We start from the raw sequence: 12,220 nt of genomic DNA on the forward strand, positions 1-12,220 counted from the left end.
ATCTAGTCATTCATTCATCTCGGGCAATGTGGAAAAGCTGAAAGAATGAGCAACGAAAGAAAAATTAGAGAAATGACCGGAGCGGGGGCCGGGGATGGAAAGTGTTGTGCAATTCTGTCCGTCCCTGTTGGTGTAATGGTCCCAAAGGCGGTGTGTTTGGGTGGCTGCTGCTAGGGGAACCAGGAAGAGACCGGAGAGCCTGGCTCTCTTGACCTCTGTGTATTCAGTGCCCTGATGCCTTGGTGTCGGGAACAGATGCCTCTTGACTGCCTTTTGAAGGACACTGGCCAGTCCTGTATAACCCTCCGGGCCCAGTTTGTGTGGTGGATCCAGGGAGCCTCCTGCCTCTGGAGACACTGCTGTGTAAACTACCCTGGCTGAGGTAGAGGGAGCCGCTGTCTGTCCGCTCACCATCTTGACATCTCTGAAAGCTTCCAGGGCATCTGGCTGTAAAAAGGGAAGCATTTCAACATCACCTGGGTCACACAACATATTCTGGCCCCCAGGGAAAGAAAACTGGGGCTCAGGTGGGAGGGTGAGCCCAAGTCTCCAGGGAGCACAGGATGGCACTCTCCATTAATGCTTCTGTTAACGTGGCCTTCTCCAGTGCCTTCCTCTTTCTTCCTTTCTTCCTTCCTTCCTTCCTTCCTTCCTTCCTTCCTTCCTTCCTTCCTTCCTTCCTTCCTTCCTTCCTTCCTTCCTTCCTTCCTTCCTTTCTTTCTTTCTTTCTTTCTTTCTTTCTTTCTTTCTTTCTTTCTGTTTGTTGGTTAGTTTTTTGAGAGAGGATTTCTCTGTGTAGCCCTGGCTGTCCTAGAACTAGTTCTATAGACCAAGCTGGCCTTGAACTCACAGAGATCCACCTGGCTCTGCCTCCTGAGTACTGGGATTAAAGGCGTGCACCACCACTGCCCGGCTCCTTCCATACTCAAGCACACCCAGGGACGTATACCTGACGTATACCTGCACACAGGCATATGTTTGCTCTCCTGGCTTTCCTGAGGATGGCTCAGGGCCTCCATGGCTGGCTTGATTTTTTAAGCTTGCCTTGAAGAAGTTTCTCTGACTCTGGGAAGCAGGAAACAGTGTCTTGAAAGTCCCTCACTGGAGCCAATGAATGCACAGAGTAGGAAGGGTGACCGCCCATGCATGGTTCTGGGGGTTCTTATCAAATTCAAGCATCCTTTTGAACTGACTGGCTTACTTCTTCTGATCTCGGGGTATCAAAACAGAAGCAGTTCATCCCCTCTCCCCCGGACACACTCCTCTCCAGTTTCCCGTGCTCTAGATAAAGGAAACAGAAGAGCTGGCTGTAATGCCAAGAACTGACCGAGCAGTGACAGTCTACAGAGCACCATCCAGCACATCCAGCAGGCCAGACCCTTGCTGTAGCCTGTCTTATCCAATTCCTCAGTAGCCTGGCAGGGAGGGGCAGGTTTCAAAACAAAAACGCACTTACCCAGGCTGCATAGCTCTGGAGACACAGGCTAGGGTTTCAGGTCCGCCTGACCCCCAAACTCCCAGTGTGAGCTCACGTACTTCCTGCTCTCTAGGGGGAAAGCAGAGAGATGGCGGCACTTATAAAGCTGGGGAAGGACTAGGCCAGCATACAGATGGCAGGAAGGGCAGAGGCGGGGGTCTGTGCTGGAGGTATTGATGTTATCTTTGGGGAAAAGCTGACAATTCCATTGTTCAAATGATGCCGTTCTTACATCTGGCAAATTCTGATTTTGGAGGCCACGGCTGCACAAGGACAGCGGAAAAGGGAAGCTGGAAAAGACTGGAAAATTTGGGGTTCTATCAACTCCCTCTACATAAAGGAGGGTGCTCAACCACCACTCTGTCCCAGCGGACGCCAATCTGTACTTCCCAGATCTTCCACGGAACCATAGTCCCAACCCCTGTCCAACCGGCCACACTCCATGCTGCCCCCACCAGCTCCCAGGGAAACAGTGGGGTGGGACAGAGGCCTGGGTGACAATTCCGAGGCAGCTGCCATAGCTACCCTGTCTCCCAATGGACGGAGTGACCCACAACAGTGCTACCGCCTAGGAGGAAGCCGGGCTCTCTCTCCAGTCCATGGGCGCTTGTTCAAAGGTTTGCTCCTGGACAGCCCCGGAAGGGTCTGAAGTGAGGAAGGAGGGTTAAATGACTCAGGATGGCCGAAGTGTAGACATTTGGGTGAAAAACTGACAGAGGATAAACAGCTGTACATTAGACTAGGAGGCTTTGATTGGGGTTGAAGTCCCCAACAGCCCCTTCCTATGTGTGGCACTCACTAGTTTAGTTATAGACCTCCTAGAAGATGATTAGTACGGCGGGGGAGGCATGATGTCCATCCTGTCAGAGAAAATGGACGAAACAGAAGCAGCTGCTGACCAGAAATGAGGAAAACAAGCTGCTCCCTACCCCAGGCCTGCTTAGAAGGACAGCGGCAACGACCAGTCCAAGTCAGGCTGGACCAATGTAACAAATCCGCATTTACTTCCCGGAGATCTGGAGCCTGAAAGGCAGAGACCAGTGCCTGCTTGGTTCGGTTCTGGTGAGAACTTGTCCTGGCTTGTCCAGGGGCCATGTTCTTGCTAGGGCTCGCAGACCTTTCCCCAGCGCAGTGGTGTGCTTGGAGAAATTCGCTCTTTCTCCCCGAATAAGGCCACCAACTGCACAGGGTAAGGGCCCCACCCTGAAGACCTCATTTAGCCTCAATTACGTCCTAAATGCTGTGTCTCCAAATACAGTCACCTTGGGAGCTGTGATCTGACATATGCGTACAGAGGAACTCAATCAGTCCCCAGCACATCCTCTCTGGCTTCAGCTTTCCCTCTCTCAGTGTGACTTCATTAACACCATCACTGAGGCAGGGTTTTGCCTGTCCTCCCTCGGTCCCAGCTGTCTGTGGCAATAACCTATCTGCTTACTTTGAGAGGCCCAAGCTGTTTACCAGAGGCTCCTGGTTCCCTTGTAGAGAGGCAAGGAGAGCAGTGTCATGTCGTGCCGGGGGGGGGGGGGGGGGGGGGGGGGGGGGGGGGGGGGGGGGCGGGCGGGCGGGGAGCTCCGCCACGCACCTCAGGGTTCAGTGGCTAAACACAAAGAGTGAAGTGGAGCCGTTGGCAGGAGAATGGATACGACTGGAGATAATGATATTAAGTGAATTAAGCCAGTTTCAGGAAGACAAATGTCCAGTTCATTTTATCTCATTTGTGGCCCCCAGATGTCACATAAATACATAAGATAATATGTAAATCACACACACACACACACACACACACACACACACACACACACACACACACACACGTCTATCTGTCTAGGAAGGCTAGGGGCACTAGCAGGAGGTGGGAGGGGCAGGAAGGGGAGGAGAGAGGGAAAGGAGGAAGAAATTCATCATATAATATGTGTATGCACAAAATATTTTATCATTTTAATAATATGTATACTTATTAATTATAATTATATGAAAATATATGATATAATTATAAAATAATAATATTCAATATTTTCAAAAGGAATTCAGTGGCTTAGAACAATCACTTCATTACACTTCTGGATTTTGTGGGTAGGGAGTCGGGGCAGGTCTTGGCCAGATGGTCCTACTGCATGTGTCTCTGCCTGAGTCATTTTAGTGTTGAGCTGGTGGCAGGCTGGTGGATCGGGGGTGGGGGGGTGGGGGGGTGGGGGGGTGGGGGGGTGGGATGGAGGAGACTTCCCTCACAAGACGGGCACCTGGCTGGGGTGACTGGAGGGTTGGGCCCAGAGACTGTTGGCTGGAACACTCACTCTAGCATGGCACAGAGGTCCACTCTCACAGAGTGCAGAAAGAGACCTGAGAGGGAATTTTAAATGTCCTCGAAAGTTCGAGAACTTCACATCTGCTGGGTTCCTTTGATCAAGTAAGCTAATGAGACCAACCCAGACCTCAAGAGGAGGAGCAGAGACTGGTGGCCATCTTTGATTGACTATATATCCTGTATCGGCCTGCTTTTTGTTACTATAATGAAATACACGATACAGGCTATTTTATAAGAAAAGCAGGTTTATTCCAGCTCACACTTCTGGTCCAAGGTTGAGAGACTCCATCTGGCGATGGCCATCTTGTTAACAGATTTCTGAGGTGACACTGAGCTTGCCATAGCAAGAGAGAGGAGTGTGCATGTCTGCATCTGTTTGGAAAGATATTAGGACTCAAACATGGGGCTCTGATTTAATGATCCTATCAAATCCTGACCACTTTCCAAAGACCCCTTCCTCTAAAGCACCATTGAATGAAGTTTCCACTCTCTCAATATTCAGCGATGGAAATAACTTCCAACACAGGAAGCCTGTGGGGACTCAGACTATATCTGAACCCTGACCTCCTCCACAGAAAGAGGGGGGGAGTTCAAACGCAGAGGTGCCAAGATCCCAAGCAGAAACAAGCAGGAATTTTGAAAGCCTCTGTCTGGCTCACTTCTGAGAACATTCCTTTGGTTAAGGGACATCACAGAGCTGGAGTCAGGGCAGAAAGCTGCCCTGGGCTTCTGGGAGAAGAGATGAAGAGTTGGAACCTGACTTTATTTCCTTCTGAGGCTCAGGACCTGTGCGGACTGTGATGATAACAGTAAGTTCACCACCGAATGTGCGGTACAGGATCAACGGGGTCAAGGACCTTGCGGCCCCACTTTTATTTTTAGCCCATTTGATTTGCTGTCCTTAGCCATGACAGTCTCCTCCCGTGGAGGGGTGGGATTTAATTTTCTTCTTTTTCAATTGGCGAGGGCTGGGGTTGCTCTGTCCACTGGGGCACAACAGAGGTGATGTGGGGTGACAGCTATGTTTTAGATCATAAAAAACATCCAGCTGCACCTGACTTTCTCTGTCTGTTTGCTTTGGCACGCAGCCACCTGCTGCAAGAAAGTCCTCACCCTCTCGAAGAGGGCCTGAGGCTTTCTCCACAAACATTGCCAGCTGAGCAGGGGCCACCTTGGAGGCTGGGTCTCCGGCCCCACTCACAGCATCAGACACTGCGGTCTGGTGACTTCCCTTTCCTCCTCCTCAGTATAGGCAGAGGCTCTACCACTGAGCCGCATCTCAGATCCAGAGACATTTTTAACGACAACCTCAAGACCCAGAGGCAGAACTACCCAGCCACACAATAGAAATGACAAATAGAAATGATGGTCGCCGTGTTCTGCCCTTGCACGTCACATCATTTGCTATGCTGCATTGGCTACCGAATACAGACCTACTCATGAGGCCTAGGACCAGATGGGAGCGGATATGGCTTGGGACCTACAGAGACCTGTAGTGTCCAGAGGACTGAGTGGGCACTAATGGAGTTAACAGCACTGTATCGTTTATTATTTGTTTGGTGTGTGTGTGCGTGTGCGCACGCACATACCATGTGTGTTCCTGCTGTAAGCACGACACATATTTAATGCAGTTAGAATATACCAGGTGTGCTAAGAGAAAGAGATATGAAGCCTTATTTCCCAACTCAAAATTAGGACAATTGACTAATAGTGCCCACTCTAGCCTGGCCTTGGAGTAAAGTGTTTGGAAGCAGGGACAGCCAGAATGACCTGGAAGGTACGATCTGTTTGCCCTGAAATAGTTCTGTGAGAAGGGAGCACTGGAGGGAAGGAACGGCTCACTGGAGTGGCAGCTATAGTGAGAGGAAGTCCTTCCCTGAGTGTGCCCATCCTCTCTCCTGCTTAGGTTCTCCTGACAACAGCTTCCCTGCCTGCCCTCTCTCCAGGGAGGATGTTACTTAGCCAAACGGCAAATGGGCAGCCTTTGTGCTACAGAATCAGGAAGAAAGGGAAGAGAAGAGAAGAAGGGGTGTACCCTTGGAGTGGGATCGGGAAGGACAGGGACATGATCAGATACGGTACATAGAGAAAGTGACGGGAAAGGAGGTGCAGCCAGCCGCACTGGGACTAGACTTGGGTGCTGGCCCTGAGCCTCAGCACTGCTCTGGTGCTGGTGTACAGAAGGAATGGGGTGTGGTGGTTGGCTCTGAGATCAGACTGTTGGGTCAGTGGCTATGAGAGAGAGAGGCTGGGAGCCAAGGAACGGTTCGTTTGTTCCAGGACTGGAAGTCAGTTCAGTTATGACCTGAAGAATTTGGGCTGCCTCAGGCCCAGCTGTGTCCAGATGTAGAGCCCACAGGCTCAGACATGTCAAGGCCTGTTTGTTCAAGCCTCACTGCCCTTTCTGGTACAGCCCCCAGGGTGGCACTGGGAAGGGAGGATGAGGGCAGGATCTTGACCTTCTATTTCCAAGTTAGGGGAGCTGGGGCTTCAGGAAGAATACTGAGCCTCACAGGATCTGGGGGCGCAGAAGCAAAGCCAGGAAGGAAAAACTGTATGGAGAGAGAGGGATGTGAAAAACAGTGTCTGTTCCCTAGAATGTCTCAAGGAACTGTGAGCCCCAAGGATAGGGGCTGCTGGATCGTAAACATGTTTGTTTTTTAGACTTAACACCATCCCTCACAGGTTGTGATTGCTCCATGAACCATGCCAGTGGGAGGGAGGGGAGGATGGAAGAAGAGAGACAAGGCTGAGGGGTGTTGCTGGTTCCCTAACTTCCCCTCAAAATTAATTGGCTGCCTAATTAAGACATGGCATTATTCTAACTGAAATCTAGTTGCTCCCAGAGGCAGAGGAGGCATATTTCTACCCAAAGCTTCTGGAAGTCTGGACCTCAAGGTCTGATGTCTCCACCGCTTCAGCCTCTTTTTTCTTGGATGAGCTGCTCATTGAGGCTTATGGAACCGTGTGGAATCTGATGGACAGACCTGAATTCAAATCCCCGCCCCCTTTACCCATGGTACTTGAATCAGGATGCTTAAACTCCTTTGCAAGGACTCGGTTTACTATGGAAGGGGCCAGGTTGGACTGCAAAGATGGCTTTGTGGTCACAAGCGCTTGCTCTTCCAGAGGACCTGAGTTTGGCTGCCAGCACCCAGATCAGGCAGCTTACAACCATTTGTAACTCCAGCTCCAGGGGATCCATCCTCCTCTTCTGACTTCCTTGGGCATTTACACACACACACACACACACACACACACACACACACGCACGCACGCACGCACGCACGCACGCACGCACGCACGCACGCACGCACGCATGCGCACACACACCAATAATAATTATAAATACATCCTAACAAACCAAACCAAAGGTGAGGTCCTTGCTACAGTAAAGACTTAAGGAAACAAGATAGAAAAGCATCCTAGGAATGCCAATCCTCCCAGGATTAGATAGCTCCTCCTGCTGCCATCCCTCCAACCGCCTCCTACTACTCCATCCCAGTATCTCTGGCCATGACCTCCTGAGCTTTTCCAGGCTCTGTTCCTGCTGCTGTGATTGCCTATGTGCCCTACACATTTATCTCTACCTCCAGCTCAACCTTTTGGGGAGGGGTGCTTAGCAGTGTTTGCCAGGAGGTTTGTGCTTTAAGGGAGGAGCCAGCCAAGAGCCCAGGATCAGCCACAGGGACAGGAGAGAGAGAGAGAGAGAGAGAGAGAGAGAGAGAGAGAGAGAGAGAGAGAGAGAGAGAGAGAGAGAGAGAGAATGCTAATGCTCATCTCTCTAGCCTCTGCATATAGCCTGTTATTTTGCTGGGATACAGAATAAAAACAAAGGCAAGTGGATGCTCCCAAGTTCTACAGTGTTCCGGGCTCCTGCCTCCTCCGCCCTTCTCCTTCGTCCCCATGCTGCAGACTGAAAAGCTTTTCTATTCCCCGGCCCTCATTCTGCCTTCCTTGCCTTCCCAAGACCGTCAACAGAGCCAGAGAGCTTCGGGTTTAGCAGCTACCTTGCCACAATCACTACCAGAGGGGAAAGGATTATATACATGCCCAGACCTCACCTGATCAGAGAAGAGCGGCTGCTGTCCTTAAATTGCATTGTGCACAATCCTTGGTTTGGAGCGGGATGACACAAGGACCAGGGGCTGGCCTGATACGAGGTCAGTCTACCCTGTCAGTAAGCATGCTGTGCGGTCGGCCAAGAACCCAGGCCCAAGGCCTCAGTCACAGTTGGAGAGAGGGCTCTGGTGCGGGCTTAGACCGTGCCCAAGATCACCCTCACGACACAGAGAAACAGACTTGGTGTGGGGACAAAGACGTGAGAACCTTCTCCTTTAATGGCTCACAAGTCCTCAGACATGGTGTGGTCAGGGCTGGCTTTTTGTCCACCAAGGGGCACCCGTGCACTGCGGGGAAGGTCCGCCAGGAGCTGCCAGCGTGGCTCTATGCAGGGGGAAGAGCAGAGGCTTGGGGAGGCGCTGCTTTAAGATGCCCTGGCAAGTGCCTTTCACATTCCAGAACACAGAGGACCGTGAACCCCTGCTTGTCCAGAGGCATCTGGGGCTGGCAGCCAGCCCAGGCGTTTCCTGTCCTTTCCATTCAAAATGTCTCTATTCTGTTTCTGCATGCCTCCTTGGTAAAGGGCTGTGCTGGGACTGGGGAAAACTGGGGAACTTCCTGCTTAATTCAACGCCCTTGGGAAGCTACACATGTCTAAACATTCACTGAGCACCTACAAGGGCCCAGCACTGTGCCAGCTACCCAGAAGGAGGCAGGGGAGCAGCCCTGATGTCTGCCTGTGGGGCTACTGCCCAGGAGCTGCATACTTCAGAACCTTAGCAGCCGCATCCATCAAAGGGATCCAGGAGCGATCTCGCTGAGGGTCGGCACCGCTGGACCACAATGGCTCTATGATACAGGGCCTCATCTGCTAAATCCCATCCCATACCTGGCACCTCATCTGTGCCAGGGGAGGGGAGGGGGGGTCTCAATACACATTTGTTGAATGAGTGAGTGAGTGAATGAATGAATGAATGAATGACCTGACCTGAGAACAAACTTCACACAGTCCCCAACCAGTCTCCACTCACACCAATTATGCTTGCTTCCTGCTCTCTAAGCGGAAGGGGAAGGCTGAAGAGGGCATGGCCCCCAAGTGCTTCCGTGGCCCCATTAAGCGCTAACAATTTCTGATTACACTCGCGAGCATCCTTTGTGGGTAGCAGGTTTCTCATTAGCCTGTAAGCTAATGGACTGGGGTCAAGCCTGATTCTCTTCGCATAATTGCATTGCCAATTAAATGCCATGTCAGGTACATGGTAAGTTTAGTAAGCGATCATTTCTTTATTTCGTTAATTGATTACTGATCGATCAGACTCGTGTAGAGACAGCGTCAAACAGCGCTTCCAGTCTCCGGCCTCAGTAGTGACTGGGCCAGAGGAACAGGCACTGACACCAAGAGGTGACACCAGATCCGTGACAGCAAAAGTGGGATATGAAGCTATGGGAGACAGGATTCTGACTAAACACCACATGCTTAAGGATGGCCTAAGCCCTCACTTACGATGAGAAACCGAGACCAGGAAACCGAAAAGATTCGTTCAAAGTCACAGGACATGGCTTGCTCATCAGAACTTGCTGTTTTTCTTGACCTGTGAGGCTTAGTGTCCCCTCACTGCACCATGCTGTAATTTCTTGGGCATCACTGAGCCTCACCTCCACACCTTCTCCCAAGAGGCATCCTGATGGCAATATCTGAGTTCAAATTCTGCGTGTGCCTCTACATGCCACTCAGTCAAGAAGCCTGAGCGTGTCACCATGTTCTCTTGCAGCTGGAGTGAGAGTTGCTTCCATCTGCAGGGTCCCGCCACTGTGCTGCAGGCGGTGGTCTCCATGAAGTGGTCTCTGCAATGGCCGTCAGCTGCTGCCCTTCCGCCATTCTTGGGACTTGGTCTGCTTTTCCGTCCTTGTTCTGTCTTTTAGGAAAATCTTGTCTACTTCCAACTCCCTCTTGGAAAGTTCAGTTCTCTGATGTGTTCAGGGTCCACCCCAAGGTAGGCATTTTGCTGGGCAATCATGCCCGTGGATAAGGAAGGCTGGGCCTCCCCTCTTGCTCCAACCCAGCCTAACCCTTCCTACCTCAGCTAGTGATGAGGGGTGGCGAAATTTTCCACTGTTCTCTTCTTCTTTTTCATTTTGGTTTTTGAGGTGGGGGTCTCACTATGTAGCCCAGTGGTTCTCAACCTTCCTAGTGCTGGGACCCTTTAATATAGTTCTTCATGTTGTGGGGACCCCCAACCATGACATTATTTCCGTTGCCACTTCATAACTGTAATTTATCCACTGTTATGAATCTTACTGTAATATCTGATAGACAAGAGATCTGACATACAACCCCTGTGAAAGGGTCGTTTGGTGCCCGAAAGGGGAGCAACCCACAGATTGAGAACTACTGATGTAGCCTAAAAGCTGACTTTAAATTCAGGGTCATCCCGCCTCTGTCTCCCAAGTACTGGGATTACAGGTGTGTGCCACCACATCTGGCTGCCTCTTCCTTCTGTTTTGTTTTGTTTTCTTTCCAGGTTTACATTTCCTCCAATATCCCAATTCGTTTTCATTTCTCCTTCCTATGGCCCTATGGCAGTAACCACCTCTGTCCCCTGCCCTTTGTGTGTGGTTGCATAGTGGCCTGATGTCCCTCACCAACAGACATCCCACCGGGCACCTCAGCCCTGCTGGAGGCCTACCCTGATGGGAGCTGACCTCTGCAGCTCCTACAGCAGCCGAGGCAGTTAGAAACCAAACAGCTGGAGAGAGACAGCAGCTGCCTCCCTCTGGCTGTCAGACCCAGCTGCTCCCAGAACGAGGCCATGGAGGAGGGGTTGAGGATTCCTTCCTAGCCCCTCTCACAAGTGTCCGGAAGACCCTTGGGCGTCCCCCAACTCTGTGGGAGGGATGGGTACTTCCAGCTCTTGCTTGCCCCATGCCCACCACCCACCCCCGTCCCAGAGCTGGGCTGGCTTGGACTTGAAAAATTCCAGGGCAGGCGGAGGCAGCCCTGCCTGGCAGACAAACCTGGTGCTGAGAGCTACCGCAAGAAAGGCCCAAAGATTTCCTTCTAATCCCCAAACTCCTGGCTTGGAGTGGATCTCATAAATCAGAGAGGGATTTCGTTGTTGTTAGTGGTGCGTCCTTTCTCCTGCTGGTCGGCAGGCTTCCCTCTCCAGCTTTTCCTTCCCCCTCTGCTTCCTGGGGGTGGGAAGGCATGGATGGGGGGGGGGCTGGAGAGTCGGTAATGGAGGGCAGGTAGGCGGGCGAGAGGAAAGCACCGCTGACGTAGCGTGGACCACCTACGGCTGTGCCCACCACTTTCTGACTAACCAGGGACCTCATTGCTATTCTAGCCCTGGCTAGCCTGGGAGACAGCAGGAGATATGTTCTGGAAGCATGTTCAAGGGCAGCTGTGTCCATCCATGCCTGAATCCCTTCCCGCCTCCTGCCTAACAAGGCCTCTGCAGTCTGCCTTCTGCCTCTGACTATCCCTCCACTGGTCCAGAGAGGACTGACACCAGCCTCCATATACTAGCCACATGTGCCCTTCAGAACATGGACTCTGGCCCGACGCAGCCCGCTCCACACCTTACCAACTGTGGGGCCTGGAGCAAGCCCCTCAGGCTGTCTGGGAACCCAGCGTCCTCGCTAGGAACAGAGGAGATGCCATCACAGAGCCTGCCCCAGAGGGCCACGGTGGTGGTCACCGGGTTAATATGTAGCCAGTGTTGAGGCAGGTCAGTGTTTGCTTAATCGGTTGGCCCCAGGGCTGAAGTACAGGACAACACAGCTGACGGCCCCTCTCTCAGTATGCATCAAACTGCTGCTGCTTTTTCAAACTGCTGCTTTTCCAAGCTCTTCATTTGCTCAGCAAACATTTATGAGAAACATTCCACACGCCTCTGTGTTGGGCCTGGGGTTTGCTGTGTGAACAAAGCCAACTGGTCCCTACACTCCTGGGATTATAGTAAACGCTTAGACAGATACATGCTTGGGGAGGTTTTTGGTTCTGTTTTGCTGTTTGGTTTTGTGACAGGCTCTTCTTATGTGGACCCCAATTTGCAACTTTGGACCAGATTGGAGCTTTGGGGTCATAGTTCAAGCAGAGCCGGGAAGAACCCAGGGGATTAGGGTAATGAAGCCGCAGGACCCTACTGGGTTTAGAAGTCCACTGGCTGCTGGATGAAGGGTAGCTGGGTGTGGGCCAGCAGCTGAAGAGAACAGTTGTGTGGAGTCCAAGGGCCGAGTGTAAGAATTGTCAGTATGCTGGGGTGGAGAGGCAGCTGTGGAATAAGAATAGGGAGACAGGGTGAACCTGTGGAGGGGTGAGGCTGTGGAGGGGTGAGGCTGTGGAAGGATGAGCCTGTGGAGGGATGAGGCTG

General features: G+C 51.8%; 1 long non-coding RNA gene across 1 annotated transcript; it reads right to left on the reverse strand.

Moving 5' to 3' along the window:
- Positions 1 to 9,111: 9,111 nt before the first annotated feature.
- On the reverse strand, positions 9,112 to 11,659 carry LOC143267784 (uncharacterized). Its single transcript, XR_013043267.1, has 2 exons — positions 11,432 to 11,659; positions 9,112 to 9,692 (listed from the first exon to the last, which is right to left on the reverse strand). It is a non-coding gene; the product is annotated as an uncharacterized LOC143267784 (long non-coding RNA).
- Between the last annotated feature and the right edge of the window lie 561 nt (positions 11,660 to 12,220).

Source organism: Peromyscus maniculatus, chromosome 11 (assembly GCF_049852395.1).
Source record: "Peromyscus maniculatus bairdii isolate BWxNUB_F1_BW_parent chromosome 11, HU_Pman_BW_mat_3.1, whole genome shotgun sequence".
NCBI lineage: Eukaryota > Metazoa > Chordata > Mammalia > Rodentia > Cricetidae > Peromyscus > Peromyscus maniculatus.